Source organism: Balaenoptera musculus, chromosome 3 (genome assembly GCF_009873245.2).
Source record: "Balaenoptera musculus isolate JJ_BM4_2016_0621 chromosome 3, mBalMus1.pri.v3, whole genome shotgun sequence".
NCBI lineage: Eukaryota > Metazoa > Chordata > Mammalia > Artiodactyla > Balaenopteridae > Balaenoptera > Balaenoptera musculus.
Window position 1 is genome coordinate 25793448 of NC_045787.1, and position 18099 is coordinate 25811546.

The 18099-nt window shown below is 41.8% G+C and overlaps 1 non-coding gene across 1 annotated transcript; it reads right to left on the minus strand.

Annotated features, from left to right (window-relative positions):
• Nucleotides 1-17680: 17680 nt before the first annotated feature.
• Nucleotides 17681-17787, minus strand: LOC118893765. Its single transcript, XR_005019605.1, has one exon. It is a non-coding gene; the product is annotated as a U6 spliceosomal RNA (small nuclear RNA).
• Nucleotides 17788-18099: the final 312 nt, after the last annotated feature.

The window sequence follows — 18099 nt, forward strand, 5'->3', positions numbered from 1 at the left end:
GAATGCTGTATGCAAGGGGCTTCTCCTACCAGCCAAGCCAGAATGTAACTAAAATTGTGTGTGTTGTAGCTCATGTGTTTTGGAAAGTGGTGTGAAGTTCCAGTTTGGCCCTCTTCTAATTAAGCCCAGTGTACTGATTGCTCTTACTCTGGCTTTGTTTCTCAAATGAGTTATTGCAAGAATGATACAGAGAATTCCCATATATCCCTTCACCCAGAGATTCCATTCAGATTTTGCCAATTGTTCTAATAATGTCTTTATAACAAAAGCTTCCAACCAATTTCATTGTTAGTCTTCACTCTGACACAGTTCTTCACTTTTTCCTTTGCTTTTACAACACTGACGTTTCTGGTGTTTTGGAGGTTCGAAGGTCACGAGTGATGTTGACAAGGGTGGACAAGGCCTAGAAGCTGGTTGACTGAGGAGTTGGAGACTTAGCTTGGTTGTGAATGAAAAGTGGGATGGCAGCTGTGGAAGCATGTGGGATCAAGGGCGGTTGTCTGATTGAAAGAAACACAGTGTGTGCAACATCTGTGACATGCAGAGTTGGCTGCGTTCAGTACATGTTTAAATTGACCTTTGATGTCAGCTACAATTTCAATCACTTCCCACTTTTGTTTTCTGGTGACTTTTTCATAAGTGCCACCTGAACTGTGAGTACTTCTAATAATTTTTTTTTTAACATTTAATTGGAGTATAATTGCTTTACAATGTTGTGTTAGTTTCTTCTGTGTAACAAAGTGAATCAGTTATATGTATGCATATATCCCCATATCCCCTCCCTCTTGCATCTCCCTCCCACCCTCCCTATCCCACCCCTCTAGGTGGTCATAAAGCACGGAGCTGATCTCCCTGTGTTATGCAGCTGCTTCCCACTAGCTATATATGTCGGTGCTACTCTCTCACTTCGTCCCAGCTTACCCTTCCCCCTCCCTGTGCCCTCAAGTCCATTCTCTACGTCTGCGTCTTTTTTCCTGTCCTGCCCCTAGGTTCATGAGAACCTTTTTTTAGATGCCGTATATGTATTAGCATACGGTATTTGTTTTTCTTTCTGACTTATTTCACTCTGTATGACAGACTCTGGGTCCATCCACCTCACTACAAATAATTCAATTTCTTTTCTTTTTATGGCTGAGTAATATTCCATTGTATATATGTGCCACATCTTCTTTATCCATTCATCTGTCTATGGACACTTAGGTTGCTTCCATGTCTTGGGTATTGTAAATATTGCTGCAAAGAACATTGTGGTACATGACTCTGCTTGAATTATGGTTTTCTCAGGGCATATGCCCAGTAGTGGGATTGCTGGGTCATATGGTAGTTCTATTTTTAGTTTTTAAGGAACCTCCATACTGTTCTCCATAGTGGCTGTATCAATTTACATTCCCACCAGCAGTGCAAGAGGGTTCCCTTTTCTCCACACCCTCTCCAGCATTTATTGTTTGTAGATTCTTTGATGATGGTCATTCTGACTGGTGTGAGGTGATACCTCATTGTAGTTTTGATTTGTATTTCTCTAATGATTAGTGATGTTGAGCATCCTTTCATGTGTTCGTTGGCAATCTGTATCTTCTTTGGAGATAGGAGATATGTCTGTTTAGGTCTTCCGCCCATTTTTGGATTGGGTTGTTTGTTTTTTTGATACTGAGCTGCATGAGCTGCTTGTATATTTTAGAGGTTAATCCTTTGTCAGTTGCTTCGTTTGCAAATACTTTCTCCCCTTCTGAACGTTGTCTTTTCATCTTGTTCATGGTTTCCTTTGCTGTGCAAAAGCTTTTAAGTTTCATTAGGTCCTGTTTGTTTATTTTTGTTTTTATTTCCATTTCTCTAGGAGGTGGGTCAAAAAGGATATTGCTGTGATTTATGTCATGGAGTGTTCTTCCTGTGTTTTCCTCTAAGAGTTTGATAGTGTCAGCCCTTACATTTAGGTCTTTAATCCATTTTGAATTTATTTTTGTGTATGGTGTTAGGGAGTGTTCTAATTTCATTCTTTTACATGTAGCTGTCCAGTTTTCCCAGCACCACTTTTTTTTTTTTAATGTTTGTAAAGCGTGTTTATTTTTTAAATTTTATTTATTTATTTTTCGCTGTGTTGGGTCTTTGTTGCTGCGCGCGGGTTTTCTCTACTTGTGGTGACCGGGGGCTACTCTTCGTGTGGTGTGCGGGTTTCTCATTGCAGTGGCTGTTCTTGTTGCAGAGCACGGGCTCTAGGCACACGGGCTTCAGTAGTTGTGGCACACGGGCTCAGTAGTTGTGGCTCGTGGGCTCTAGAGCACAGTCTCAGTAGTTGTGGTGCATGGGCTTAGTTGCTCCACGGCATGTGGGATCTTCCCGGACCAGGGATCAAACCCGTGTCCCCTGCAGTGGCAGGCAGATTCTTATCCACTGCACCACCAGGGAAGCCCCCAGCACCACTTACTGAAGAGGCTGTCTTCTCTCCATTGTATATTCTTGCCTCCTTTATCAAAGATAAGCCCACACACATATGGTCTCCTTATCTCTGGGCTTTCTATCTTGTTCCATTGATCTGTATTTCTGTTTTTGTGCCAGTACCATACTGTCTTGATTAATGTAGCTTTGTAGTATAGTCTGAGGTCAGGGAGCCTGATTCCTTCAGTTCCGTTTTTCTTTCTCAAGATTGCTTTGGCTATTTGGGGTCTTTTGTGTTTCCATACAAATTGTAAAATTTTTTGTTCTAGTTCTGTGAAAAATGCCATCGGTAGTTTGATAGGGATTGCATTGAATCTATAGATTGCTTTGGGTAGTATAGTCATTTTCACACTGTTGATTTTTCCAATTCAAGAACATGGTATATTTCTCCATCTAAACAGTATCGTCTTTAATTTCTTTCATCAGTGTCTTATAGTTTTCTGCATACAGGTCTTTTGTCTCCATAGGTAGGTTTATTCCTAAGTATTTTATTGTTCTTTTTGTTGCAATGGTAAATGGGAGTGTTTCCTTAATTTCTTTTTCAGATTTTTCATTGTCAATGTATAGGAATGCAAGAGATTTCTGTGCATTAATTTTTTATCCTGCTACTTTACCAAATTCATTCATTAGCTTTAGTAGTTTTCTGGTAGGATCTTTAGGATTCTCTATGTATAGTATCATGTCACCTGCAAACAGTGACAGTTTTACTTCTTTTCCGATTTGGATTCCTTTTATTTCTTTTCTCTGATTGCTGTGGCTAAAACTTCCAAAGCTATTTTGAATAATAGTGGTGAGTGGGCACCCTTGTCTTGTTCCTGATCTTACAGGAAATGGTTTCAGTTTTTCACCACTGAGAATGGTGTTGGCTGTGGGTTTCTCATATGTGGCCTTTATTATGTTGAGATAGGTTCCCTCTGTGCCCACTTTCTGGAGAGTTTTTATCATAAATGGGTATTGAATTTTGTTGAAAGCTTTTTCTGCATCTATTGAGATCATATGATTTTTATCCTTCAGTTGGTTAATATGGTGTAGCACATCGATTGATTTGCGTATATTGAAGAATCCTTGCATTCCTGGGATAAACCCCACTTGATCATGGTATATGATCCTTTTAATGTGCTGTTGGATTCTGCTTGCTAGTATTTTGTTGAAGATTTTTGCAATTGTGTTCATCAATGATATTGGCCTGTAGTTTTCTTTTTTTGTGATATCTTTGTCTGGTCTTGGTATCAGGGTGTTGGTGACCTCGTAGAATGAGTTTGAGAGTTTTCCTCCCTTTGCTATATTTTGAAAGAGTCTGAGAAGGTGTTCGCTCTTCTCTAAATGGTTGATAGAATTCACCTTTGAAGCCATCTGGTCCTGGGCTTTTGTTTGTTGGAAGATTTTTAATCACAGTTTCAATTTCAGTGCTTGTGATTAGTCTTTGTATTTTCTGTTTCTTCCTGGTTCAGTCTTGGAAGGTTGTGCTTTTCTAAGAATTTGTCCATTTCTTCCAGGTTGTCCATTTAATTGGCATATAATTGCTTGTAGTAATCTCTCATGATCCTTTGTATTTCTGCAGTGTCAGTTGTTACTTCTCCTTTTTCATTTCTAATTCTGTTGATTTGAGTCTTCTCCCTTTTTCTCTTGATGAGTCTGGCTAATGGTTTATCACTTTTGTTTATCTTCTCAAAGAACCAGCTTTTAGTTTTATTGATCTTTGCTGTTTTTTCCTTCATTTCTTTTTCATTTATTTCTGATCTGATCTTTATGATTTCTTTCCTTCTGCTAACTGGGTTTTTTTTTGTTCTTCTTTCACTAATTGCTTTAGGTGTAAGGTTAGGTTGTTTATTTGAGATGTTTCTTGTTTCTTGAGGTAGGATTGTATTGCTATAAACTTCCCTCTTCGAACTGCTTTTGCTGCATGCCATAGGTTTTGGGTCATCGTGTTTTTATTGTCATTTGTTTCTAGGTATTGCTTGATTTCCTCTTTGATTTCTGCAGTGATCTCTTGATTATTTAGTAGCGTATTGTTTAGCCACCATGTGTTTGTATTTTTTACAGTTTTCTTCCTGTAATTGATATCTAGTCTCATAGCATTGTGGTTGGAGAAGATACTTGATATGATTTCAATTTTCTTAAATTTACCAAGGCTTGATTTGTGACCCAAGATATGATCTATCCTGGAGAATGTTCCATGAGCACTTGAGAAGAAAGTGTATTCTGTTGTTTTTGGATGGAATGTCTTATAGATATCAGTTAAGTCTATCTTGTTTATGTGTCATTTAAAGCTTGTGTTTGCTTATTTATTTTCATTTTGGATGATCTGTCCATTGGTGAAAGTGGTGTGTTAAAGTCCCCTACTATAATTGTGTTACTGTGGATTTCCCCTTTTATGGCTGTTAGCATTTGCCTTATGTATTGAGGTGCTCCTATGTTGGGTGCATAAATATTTACAGTTGTTCTGTTTTCTTCTTGGATTGATCCCTTGATCATTATGTAGTGTCCTTCTTTGTCTCTTGTAATAGTCTTTATTTTAAAGTCTATTTTGTCTGAAATGAGAATTGCTACTCCAGCTTTCTTTTGATTTCCATTTGCATGGAATATCTTTTTCCATCCCCTCACTTTCAGTCTGTATGTGTCCCTAGGTCTGAAGTGGGTCTCTTGTAGACAGCATATATACGGGTCTTGTTTTTATATCCATTCAGCCAGTCTATGTCTTTTGGTTGGAGCATTTAATCCATTTACATTTAAGGTAATTATCAATATGTATGTTCCTATTACCATTTTCTTAATTGTTTTGGGTTTGTTTTTGTAGGTATTTTCCTTCTCTTGTGTTTCCTGCCTAGAGAAGTTCCTTTAGCATTTGTTGTAAAGCTGGTTTGGTGGTGCTGAATTCTCTTAACTTTTGCTTGTCTGTAAAGGTTTTAATTTCTCCATCAAATCTGAATGAGATCCTTGCTGGGTAGAGTAATCTTGGTTGTAGGTTTTTCCCTTTCATAACTTTAAATATGTCCTGCCACTCCCTTCTGGCTTGCAGAGTTTCTGCTGAGAAATCAGCTGTTAACCTTATGGGGATTCCCTTGTATGTTATTTGTTGCTTGCTGCTTTTAATATTTTTTCTTTGTATTTAATTTTTGATAGTTTGATTAGTATGTGTCTTGGCGTGTTTCTCCTGGATTTATCCTGTATGGGACTCTCTGTGCTTCCTGGACTTGATGACTCTTTCCTTTCCCATATTAGGAACATTTTCAACTATAATCTCTTCAAATGTTTTCTCAGACCCTTTTTCTCTTGTTTTTCTGGGACTCCTCTAATTCGAATGTTGGTGCGTTTTTTTTTTTTTTTATTATTAATGAATTTATATTTTATTTTTGTCTGTGTTGGGTCTTCGTTTCTGTGCGAGGGCTTTCTCCAGTTGCGGCAAGCGGGGGCCACTCTTCATCGCGGTGCGCGGGCCTCTCTGTCGCGGCCTCTCCCGTTGCGGAGCACAGGCTCCAGATGCACAGGCTCAGTAGTTGTGGCTCACGGGCTTAGTTGCTCCACGGCATGTGGGCTCTTCCCAGACCAGGGCTTGAACCCGTGTCCCCTGCATTGGCAGGCAGATTCTTAACCACTGCGCCACCAGGGAAGCCCTGTTGGTGCGTTTAATGTTGTCCCAGAGGTCTTTGAGACTGTCGTCAATTCTTTTCATTCTTTTTTCTTTATTCTGCTCTGTGGTAGTTATTTCCACTATTTTATCTTCCAGGTCACAACCGTTCTTCTGCCTCAGTTATTCTGCTATTGATTCCTTCTAGAGAATTTTTAATTTCATTTATTGTGTTGTTCATCATTGTTTGTTTGCTCTTTAGTTCTTCTAGGTCCTTCTTAAACGTTTCTTGTATTTTTCCATTCTATTTCCAAGATTTTGGATCAACTTTACTATCATTACTCTGAATTCTTTCTCATGTAGACTGCCTATTTCCTCTTCATTTGTTTGGTCTGGTGGGTTTTTACCTTGCTCTTTAATCTGCTGCATATTTCTCCGTCTTCTCATTTTGTTTAACTCACTGTCTTGGGTCTCCTTTTCGCAGGCTGCAGGTTTGTAGTTCCCGTTGTTTTTGGTGTCTTCCCCCAGTGTGTGAGGTTGATTCAGTGGCTTGTGTAGGCTTCCTGGTGGAGGGGACTGGTGCCTGTGTTCTGGTGGATGGGGCTGGATCTTGTCTTTCTGGTGGGCAGGGCCACGTCCGGTGGTGTGTTTTGGGGTGTCTGTGAACTTAGTATGATTTTAGGCAGCCTGTCTGCTAATGGGTGAGGTTGTGTTCCTGTCTTGCTAGTTGTTTGGCATGGGGTGTCCAGCACTGGAGCTTGCTGGCTGTTGGGTGGAGCTGGGTCTTAGCGTTGAGATGGAGCTCTCTGGGAGAGCTCTCACCGATTGATATTAAGTGGGGCCTGGAGGTCTCTGGTGATCCAATGTCCTGAACTCAGCTCTCCTATCTCAGAGGCTCAGGCCTGGTAGCAGGCCAGATCACCAAGACCTTGTCAGGCACACTGCTCAGAAGAAATGGGAGAAAAAAAAGAAAGAAAAAAAATTAATAAAAATTATTCAAATAGAAAATAATAAAAGAGCAACGAAACTAATAAAGAAATCCACCAATGATAACAAGCGGTGAAAACTATACTAAGATAAACATAAAAAATCAGAAACATATCAGTCTCAGACAGCAAACCCCAAGTGTATAATTTCTCCCAAAGTCCACTGCCTCAATTTTGGGATGATTTGTTGTCTACTCAGGTATTCCACAGAGGCAGGATCCATCAAGTTGATTGTGGGGATTTAATCCACTGCTTATGAGGCTGCACAGAGAAATTTCCATTTCTCTTCTTTATTCACACAGCTCCTGGGGTTCAGCTTTGGTTTTGGCCCCTCCTCTGTGTGTAGGTCACCCTCAGGCATCTGTTCCTGCCCAGACAGGACGGGTTTAAAGCAGCGGCTGATTAGGGGGCTCTGGCTCACTCTGGCCTGGGTTGGGGGCAGGGGAGGGAGGGATACGGTAGTTAAAATTGAAATGCGGGGCAAGCCTGCCATGGCAGAGGCCCGCGTGATGTTGCAATAGCCTGAGGTGTGCCGTGTGTTCTCCCCGGGGAAGTTGTCCCTGGATCACGGGACCCTGGCCGTGGCGGGCTGCACAGGCTCCCGGGAGAGGAGGCGTGGATAGTGACCTGTGCTTGCACACAGGCTTCTTGGTGGCGGCAGCAGCAGCCTTAGTGTCCCATGCCCGTCTCTGGGGTCCGCACTGATAGCTGCGGCTCGTGCCCATCTCTGGAGCTCCCTTAAGCAGCACTCTGAATCCCCTCTCCTCGCGCACCCCGAAACAATGGTCTCTTGTCTCTTCGGCAGCTCCAGACCTTTTCCCGGACTCCCTCCCAGTTAGTAGTGGTGCGCTAACCCCTTCAGGCTGTGCTCACACAGCCAACCCCAGTCCCCTCCCTGGGATCTGACCTCCGAAGCCCGAGCCTCAGCTCCCAGCCCCCGCCCGCCCTGGCGGGTGAGCAGACAAGCCTCTCGGGCTGGTGAGTGCTGCTCGGCGCCGAGCCTCTGTGCGGGAATCTCTCCGCTTTGCCCTCCGCACCCCTGTTGCTGCGCTCTCCTCCGTGGCTCCGAAGCTTCCCCCCTCTGCCACCCGCAGTCTCCGCCCGCGAAGGGGCTTCCTAGTGTGTGGAAACCTTTCCTCCTTCACAGCTCCCTCCCACTGGTGCAGGTCCTGTCTCTATTCTTTTGTCTCTGTTGTTTCTTTTTTCTTTTGCCCTACCCAGGTATGTGGGGAGTTTCTTGCCTTTTGGGAAGTCTGAGGTCTTCTGCCAGCGTTCAGTAGGTGTTCTGTAGAAGTTGTTCCACATGTAGATGTATTTGTGGGGAGGAGGGTGATCTCTACCTCTTACTCCTCCACCATCTTGAAGGTCCCCTACTTTTAATAATTTTAAAGAAAAATTTATTACCTACTTTACCCTGTTTTAACATCAGGAATCTGATCATTTTGGTTCTCAAACCAGTCTCCGCTACTCCCCAACACACACACACACACACACACCTGCACTTCTTACTTTTAGACCATGGACTTGTCCAACACTGTGGGCAGCTGTGTGGTCATGTTTGGTGTGTGAGCCAGTCATGAGCCTCCCCAGTTTATTGTTTTTTAAAGCATAAGCTCTGTTGCCTCTGTTCACTATTGGCCTTGGAAGATAAAAAGAAAACATTTTCATTTATTCACACCTGAGTGATCCAAAAAGATGAAAGGGTAGTGAGAATATATGTAGCAGAAATATGAGGATTTTGAGTTTAAGAATTGCAGTCCTCGATCTAGGATCGCGGTGGTGAGGTTTGAAGACTAACTCTTTAAAATTTTTTTGGTAAATATTTATTTATTTATTTTGGCTGTGCCAGGTCTTAGTTGCGGCATGTGGACTCTTAGTTGCGGCATGAATGTGGGATCTAGTTCCCCGACCAGGGATTGAAGCCAGGCCCCCTGCATTGGGAGCTTAAGAGTCTCACCCACTGGACCACCAGGGAAGTCCCTTTTTAAATTATTAATTGAAAAATAATTTCAGAAGCCCTATGGTTTTCCTTAAAATTCTTGGTTCAGAAACAAAGGTCTTTTGGTATCCAAGCACTCATAAATAGGTTCTTTTTTGATCTGTAACTTTTTTTCCCCTGAATATGGAGAAATGCTTCTTGCTCAGTGCAGAGTGGTTAACTGGTAGGCAGAGAAAGCTCTTAGAAACAATTGAGAACATTTTCAACACATTGGAGTCCTGTAACAATGGTTCTTGAATTTTTAAGTTGAAAGAAAGCTATTACTTGCTGTAAAGAAGTATTCAAAACAGTGTTGTCAGCAAGCCACTTCCATTAGAAAACTGCCTCCAGAAGGTTAATGGGTGTGATAACTTTAAAAGAAATAAAAAAATACTTTATAGTCTGGGTTTTGCAACCTTTTTTTTTTATTTTTATTTTTTATTTTTGGCTGCGTTGGGTCTTTGTTGCTGCGCGCGGGCTTTCTCTGGTTGCGGCGAGCGGGGGCAACTCTTCGTTGCAGTGCACGGGCTTCTCATTGCGGTGCTTCTCTTGTTGCGGAGCATGGGCTCTAGGCATGCGGGCTTCAGTAGTTGTGGAATGCGGGCTCCGTAGTTGTGGCGCACGGGCTCTAGAGCACAGGCTCAGTAGTTGTGGCCCACGGGCTTAGTTGCTCTGCGGCATGTGGGATCTTCCCGGGCCAGGGCTTGAACCCCTGTCCCCTACATTAGCAGGTGGATTCTTAACCACTGAGCCACCAGGGAAGACCTGGGTTTTGCAACCTTTTAAACTCTAGCAATCTCTAAGGGGGGAAAAACTAGAGTGCTTACAACTCTTTCCTATAAGTGTTGGAAAGGATTTGGGTTAGACCCTCCCATATTTGAAAATTTTTTATCTTTTTTATCTTACTGTATTGTAAGTTTATTTAAACCATCCCTTATCGTAAACTACCCAGTGGAATAATAACTCCATTTTTTGAGTGCTAAGGTGGAGAAGTGTCGACAGTGGCAGATATTGGGAATTTTATTTATTTTTCCATTTAATATTCATCATCCCATGAGGAGGTACTCTCATTACTCACATTTTACAGGTGGAAATGGAGGTTTCCAGGGAAGAGTTGATTTGGTCAAAGCGACACAGTAAGTTGAAGAAGCAGGATTGGAATCCACATCTGGCTGATTCCAAAACCTGAGGCTGTGTTTACCTCACTGTGTTCCTATGGTATATACCTTAGACAGTGGCAGAATTCTCTTGTGGTTCACTGATTCAGCAATGGACTCTATTGGAAGTAACCCTCACCCTGATTTCCCCTGTCCTCATAAGCTAGAATTAGTGCCTGACCCAGCACTTGTTGAGTTTCTCAAAACCATTTCCCCACATTCCCAGCAGCAGCAGAAGAGGCTGTTGTCCATACTTGCATCCTCAGCACCTGGTAGCATGTCAGGGTAGGTTAATTTGCTGAACCCTTTAATCAAGGCTAAACTCTATGAAAGTTGGTGTTGGTTTGCTACAGTTAGATTTTGCCACTAGCCACAATTCCTGAAACGGGTAGGTTGAATTCTTCTTGAGTATAGTGACTAGGATTTCCTTTTGGCCACCAACTTGAGGTACCACAGGCCTTGTGATTGTGTAGAAAAGCTTAACTTGTAATGAAGACACTGGGAAAGAGAAGAGAATTATGTAAAATCAGACTTGATTCTCTTTCCTCCCAACTTTTTAATGGTTATAATGAAATTGAAGCCTAGAGGCTCTGTATACCGTATGTGGGCTGTCTTCTGGGCACCTTCAGATCCACTCTTCGCCCTCCCACTCTGGTTGGCTGGCCTGGATGGACATGGCAACAGGCTCCCCTGCTTTCTGGCTCCTGGCTGGCTTTGGCCGGTGCAGAGCCCCACTAGGAAATTGGAGAGACGGAGGAACGGAGGTCAGATATTTATTCCTCTGGCTCTCTCCCTTCAAGGTCACCTTGGGCTGGCTTTGTCCCTCAACTAAATGTGGCCTCTTAAGGGGGCCTCTACCCAATTCTCTTCTGATTTCCAGTAGTCCCTTCCCTGTCCCTTTGAGCCTAATGTATTAACTATCCCTTCGGTTTTCCTATACTCATAGTTGTAATTGGTATCTATTAAAGTCTCCTCAAGTCGTGATTTGTGTGCCATCTGCTTCCTGTTGATACTGGGACTGCTACAGTAATAGGCACCAGAGATGGCCCCAGGAAACGTCAGAGTGGGGGCAATGGGACACTAGTAAACTGTGGTATGTGGTGGTGTCACAACCACTTAAGCTAATCAGTGTGGTAGCATGGAAGGCTTCCAGTTGGAGGGCAAGACTTCGATAGACCAAATGGCTGTGGCACCTCGTCACTATGGCTAGTTGTGACTATAAAGATTTTGCAGACACCTCGCTTTTGACAGTCCTGAGAAGGCACCTGGGGAAAGAAGAAGTAAAAGCTGTGAACATAGAAGAAGTAAGACACATGAGGAGCTAGAGAGCCCCTATGGTAGCTTTGAAGGGGTCCCTCATATGTGGTCACAGCAGTTCGGGGACAAGCCCAGGCTTGGTAGCAAGGGCTGCATAGTTGTAGCACCAATTAAATGCTCAGTCCTATGAGACCTCTAAGGGCGCTAGGTGGGAAAGGAGGTGGCATTTGGGCTCCAAATCTCCCTGGGCCTCTATTGCCTGCAGAGGCAGGCCACACTACCCCTACTGCCTCTAGTTCCATAACTCCCAGCATGTCCCGGTTAGACTTACAGGGCCTGCTCCCGGAGGAGAACCTATAAACAGAGGAAGACATTTGAAGATTTCTCCAGTCTACTGGAGGAGCCTAGAGAGCCTTTGTGGGAGTAGCTGCTAAGTGTGTGAGATCAGGGGGGGGTCATTGGTGGGAGTGGCTCCTTACATCTAGTGACCACTTGAAGAGTGTTTGTTCCATCCCAGTGACCTTAGACTTGAATATCTCCCTCCACATATTTTATTTTGAAACTTTTCAAACCTACAGAGAAGTCGAACGAATAGTAAAAGGAACGCCCTTATATCCTTCACCTATTAATTCGCAACATTCTGTTTCCCTTTTTGCTGAACCGTTTGTAATGATGTTTGGGTTGCAGTATGTGAAGAAAATTCAGCCTCCCAGAAATATGTAGTTGGAAAAGGGAGGAGTATTTTAATAGACTTTTCAGATAATTGTGGATACTCTTTGATAACAACCACAGAACTTGACAAGTGGTAGTTTCTTAAAGGTCAGTTGCACTATGTAATTTTTGCTCAAAAGCTTGAATTACACCATTGGCAACAAATGCTGTCAGTTGTTTTCCTTGAAGTGACGAGTTCAGTTTGTTCCTTTTTGAGAAATGTCTGCTAATTCCACAAGTCAGAGTAATCATGGTTTGTCAATTGCTCTTGCAAATAAAAGTGGTGCTCTGTAGAAAGAAACGGTAGTTCAGTTCATGTTCTAGACAGCTGTGCTTTTCTTTTCCTGTGCTTAGGCTTAGGCTTTTTCAGCCATTGAACTTCAGTGTCTTTCCCAAGAATAAAGACATTCTTCTACCTAATCTATTAGCACAACTTGGAAAAATTCAGTAATTTTATCTAATAATCAGTTTGTATTTAAATTTCCCCATTTGTTCCCCCAAATGTTGTTTCTTCCCCGATGCAGTATCTAATCAAGGTTCATGCCATTCATTTGGTTATTAGTCTCTTTTAATCTGAATAATTACCTACTATTTATGTTTTCCATAACATGACTTTTTAAAGAGTCCAAGCCAAGTATCTGGTAGGATATCCCACATTCTGGATTTGTCTATTTCCTCATGGCTCAAGTCAGGTTAAATGTCTTTTTGCAAGAATACTACAGAGGTGAGGTCCTGCACTTCTTGCCTCACACCGGAAGGCACATCAGGCCAGGTTGCTTCACTCTGTTTGATCACTAAGCTAGTTAAGGTGGGGATTGCCAGATCTCTCCATTTTAAATTAAGATACCTTCTTCCTTCATCCTTTTTATTAAATTCTTTGAAGAACATGTGAGTTTTGGGGACTTAGTGTGGAGGGGAGGAGTGGTTCCAATGAATTGGCAGTGGAGATTACCCTCTGGCCATCTTGTGCTTCTCGTGCCACTGACCAATAATAGGCAGAATAGGGAGGTTTTGTATGGATTGAATTGATTGATCTTGATTGTCTCGAGGAAACTAGGCTGTGGAGAACAATGTTTGGAAACCAGGGATTTATTGATCTTTTATACTCCCTTGACCAGTTGTCCTGGTAAGTAAAAGACTGCGGTGACTCACAGAGAAAAGACTTCCAAGAACACAGACACTGTAGCAGTGAAGAGTTTGGACTCCCCATCTGGTAAAGAACCCTGGTCCAGCCAAGATGCTGGGAGAGGTTAAGGGGCACATGGAATGGGCAGTGGGAAAAGACAGCTACAATGACCAACACAGACCTTTTGATGTCAGGAGTGTCACAACAATGTTTTATGTAACTTAATTGTTTCTTGTCTCCCTTCCTTTCCTCTGAAATAAGTTATATGGATAACAACAATGCTAGCAAAGTTTTAGGGTTTTGTTATTTATTTATTTAGGCTGCACCGGGTCTTAGTTGTGGCACACGGGATCTTTAGTTGAGGCATGCAGGCTTCTTAGTTGCGGCATGCATGAGGGATCTAGTTCCCCGACCAGGAATCTAACCCAGGGTCTGTGCATTGGGAGCGCGGAGTCTCACCCACTGGACCACCAGGGAAGTCCCATGTTTTAGGTTTAGATGGGAGTATAAGAAAATTGATACCAATTTGGTATCTGACATGGTAGCTGATAGAACTTCATGCCCACTCTGTGATGGGGGCTCAATCTTTCCATTAGATGAAGGACCAGAAAGGATGCTGAGGGCAAAAAGGCGTGGGCGGTATCTCTAGCTCTAGCTCTGTATCTCATATCTATCTACTACCAATCATCTATCTATATTGTGAAGTGTATACATACATACACACACAGACACACAGCACACACACATACATGTATATATATGTATATATAGATACGTTCTATCTCTCCAGATCCATCGTACCTGTTCTATGTCCTGGGAGGCTGCTGTGTATAGAGTACATCAGTGGGCTGTGCCCTCTCATTTCTGGTTGGGGTTGGTCCATGGTGAAAGGAGACTGAGGTGGAGTTTGGGTCACATCAGGCTCCTCCTATGTGAGTTTCTTGTGTTGGGCTCCAGTGACTGCTCCTGTCCTTCACCTTTTGGCTGTGGAATGGTGACAGTTCCTCCATTATTAGTAGTCCAGGGTCATAGCATGGTTACCCTTTGGTTTTCCTGACCTTTACCCACTCTTTTGTAAATAATCTATTTTAATAAACATACTCCTTGAATTAGCTTAATTTGAGTATATCTTTTCAAATTGGGAAACTGGTAATTGGCAAATAGAATTAGCAGAGAGAACTGTTTTCGGGAAGAATCTCTGTTGCCTGGCCCTCTGAGTGTGTCTTCAAATCTCTGTCTTTGGCCTTGCAAAAAACTTTGTTCACTTATTTTTAGAGTGTTTGTTCCTCTCGTGCTGTGTGGCTTCTAAAAACAGTCATATACATGACCATAAACATGTCCTAAAATCATCAACCAGAAATCAATCCAAGAAAGAAGAGTTTTTCAAAGTTTAGTCCCCTAATTGAATTAGGCAAACTCCTCTCTACTCCAAAGCTACATATTCTCTTTGGCCCATCTCAGTAGCAGAGAGAATCACAGCTGTCGGGGGACACGAGATTACTGGCAACCGCTAGGGTGGCTGCCTGCCGCTGTGCAGGGATGAGTGCCAGGGGCTGCCATTCCACTGCACACGTCCCCTTGACGGAGAAGCGGTTCCCAGCATGTTCAGCCCCCAAGGTTGGTTGCCAAGTGGCTCAAACAAACGTGGTCAGAGTTAGATAGGGAGACGAGGGCGTTTCTGAGTGCTTGAAAGGTGTGGGAGATGTTGGCCACCTTAAAGCATGGCCAGAGTAAATCCCCAAGGCGGGCACCCAAGTTGGACATCAGAATCCCAGTCTCAAGTGGCAGACCTGGAAGCCTGGATACTTTATTACATGAGGTGATGTCAACTTTTGGCCGCAGACAGGTTTTCATTCTCCTTGTCTGCCCCACGGATACAAGTCTTTTTACAGGGGAGGAATGTACTGAAAGCCAAAGGCTTTGGCAGTTTATAAAGCCCAGCATCCTAACCACTAGGCTACCAGGGAATTCCTACAACCCTGTATTTTTAAATACAGGAATATTCTGTGAGTGGCTTCTGAGGGAGTGGCAGTCAGTGTCACGGGGAGCCATGCTGACAGCTGTTTTAACAGCTTTAGTGTATAGATATGTTCCCGTGCATGCAGGAAGCCTGTCAACAACTGGCGAAACATTTATATGAACATCCACATCTTCCTTTGTATCAGTCTCAACATTTACAAATGTCCCATGCAAGGGTGACCGAATTGCCTTCTCTATGGGCTTGACAAATAGGAAAGTTCTGACAACTGTGCCAAGGCTACACTGGAAACGTTTGTAGCATATGAAGTGCCTTTTTACTTCTCCATTGGAGGTGCCATTCCAAAGGTCACGCAAGCAGTCAGGGAGAAGATCCTTGGTCACCACCTAGTGGCCATCTAGGGAATGTCGAGGGTGATAGCAGCGCTGCTCAAATTATCTGCGGTGAAAGACTTGTCATTTCCAACCGGTTGTGGACCAATACTTTTGTAAAATACAACAAAAAGTTGCTAGAAAAGTTATGTACAAAATACAAAATGCAAGTTGCAATTTTTTATTCGATTCAACACACATTTTAATAAATGTAATCAGAACAAAACACAGGGAAATGAAAATAAAAACTGTACACATATTTCATTGCAAGTGTAAACAAAACTAAACAGAGTGAAACAGCTCTTTCCCCATGTTAAATGCCTAAATGCAGTTTTGAACAAACACCATATGTACCAATGTTCAAGTTTTCTACCAAGTATTTGATGTAAATGAGTATCAGTGTTTGTTATGTAGAAATAATAGGTTTTTAATGTGTTAAATGAACTTGTTTCTCACTCATTAAAATTTATCTAATCTAGATTGAATTGATGACAGTGTTACTGATGGGGGTAATGTACATATAAACTATTTCTGTGTTTTGTTTTAATAACATATGTAGTAGAGAAACCAGTTCACAAGGACAGGTTCAAGATACGAATTTTTGACTTTTATGTATAATGAAGCAAGTGAGGCTATATTTCCAAAATTGATCTTTAATTCTTCATAAGTAGTCAATTCTAACAACTTATTCTGTATTGTTACAGTTAAATTGTATATTGACACGAAAGAGATGAATTCAAGATACATTTCCATCTTTTGATGAAAAATATAATTAAAAACATTCTATCCAGTATCTAAACTATTGATTGATAATTGTTAAATTATGTAATGTTATTACAGTCTATATAAATTTTGTTTTTCCAAGTTGTAACCCTTTGATCTTATTTGCCATTGAAAAACATGTTGCATGAAAGTATTAAAATCATTAAAAGTACTGACGCTATCAGGCAAATAAGTAGACATGGCTGTTCAAATTGTATCATTAAGGGCTTCCCTGGTGGCACAATGGTTAAGAATCCACCTGCCAATGCAGGGGACACGGGTTCGAGCCCTGGTCCGGGAACGTCCCACATGCCGTGGAGCAACGAAGCCCGTGCGCCACAACTAGTGAGCCTGCACTCTAGAGCCCACAAGCCACAGCTACTGAGCCCACGTGCCGCAACTACTGAAGCCCACACGCCTAGAGCCCGTGCTCCACAACATAAGAAGCCACCACAATGAGAAGCCCGCGCACTGCAACAAAGAGTAGCCCCCGCTCGCCGCAGCTAGAGAAAGCCCGCGCGCAGCAACGAAGACCCAGTGCAGCCAAAAATAAAAATAAATAAATTAATTTTTAAAAATTGTATCTTTAAAAAGTAGAAACCAACTTTTAAAATTAAGAGTTTGTTCCTGAGTTCAAACATTCTTATTTCAGTAACTACCGTACTTCAGCAAACAGAAATAGTTGTTTATGATCAGCTTCTATTATTACCACATAATAAAGGTAATATTCTTGATGTCAAAGCATTAGCTTTTACGTCATTCACAATTTTTGCTCTGTCAATAAACATACTAAGAACATCTGACTTTATATATGTATATGCACAAATTTATAAAGTAAACTGGTGAAATATTAAAAATTGGTGAATCTAGGTTAAAGGGTTTATGGGAATTCTTTGCACTATTCTTGCAACTCTTCTGAAAGTTTGAAATTATTTCAAACTAAAAAAAAGTAAAAATAAATGTTATTTGATTGGCGAGTAACCAAACTGCCAAAATTTTGTCTACTATCATGACTGTAAACATTATTAAATCCTTTAAAATAGTAAATCCTTTAAAATGGTACAAGTTAGTAACATAAATTGCTTCACTAATTTAGGTGGTAGTGTAAAACCATAGATTGAAAAAAATTAACCTGATTAAAAATTAACATTATTGTAAAAATTACAGTTATAAAAAGAAATGCTTACATCTTCTAGAATCGTATTGGGTGGGCCAAAAAATGCCTTCAGTTTTTTGGGTTTTTTTTAACATCTTTATTGGAGTATAATTGCTTTACAATGGTGTGTTAGTTTCTGCTTTATAACAAAGTGAATCAGCTATACATATACATATATCCCCATATCTCCTCCCTCTAAAAATATGGAATGCTTCACGAATTTGTATGTCATCCTTACGCAGGGGCCATGCTAATCTTCTCTGTATCGTTCCGATTTTAGTATATGTGCTGCCGCAGCGAGCACATGCCTTCAGGTTTTTGTTTGTTTTTTTCAATATTTTTATTGGAGTAATATTCCATTGTGTACATGGACCACTTCTTCTTGGTGCATTCCTCTGTTGATGGACATTTTCGTTGCTTCCAAGTGTTGCCTATGGTAAATATTGCTGGAGTGCAGGATTGCCCCCCTGTGACTTTTTAAAAAATTAATTAATTAATTAATTTATTTATTTTTGGCTGTGTTGGGTCTTCGTTTCTGTGCGAGGGCTTTCTCTAGGTGCGGCAAGCGGGGGCCACTCTTCATCGCGGTGCACGGGCCTCTCACTATCGCGGCCTC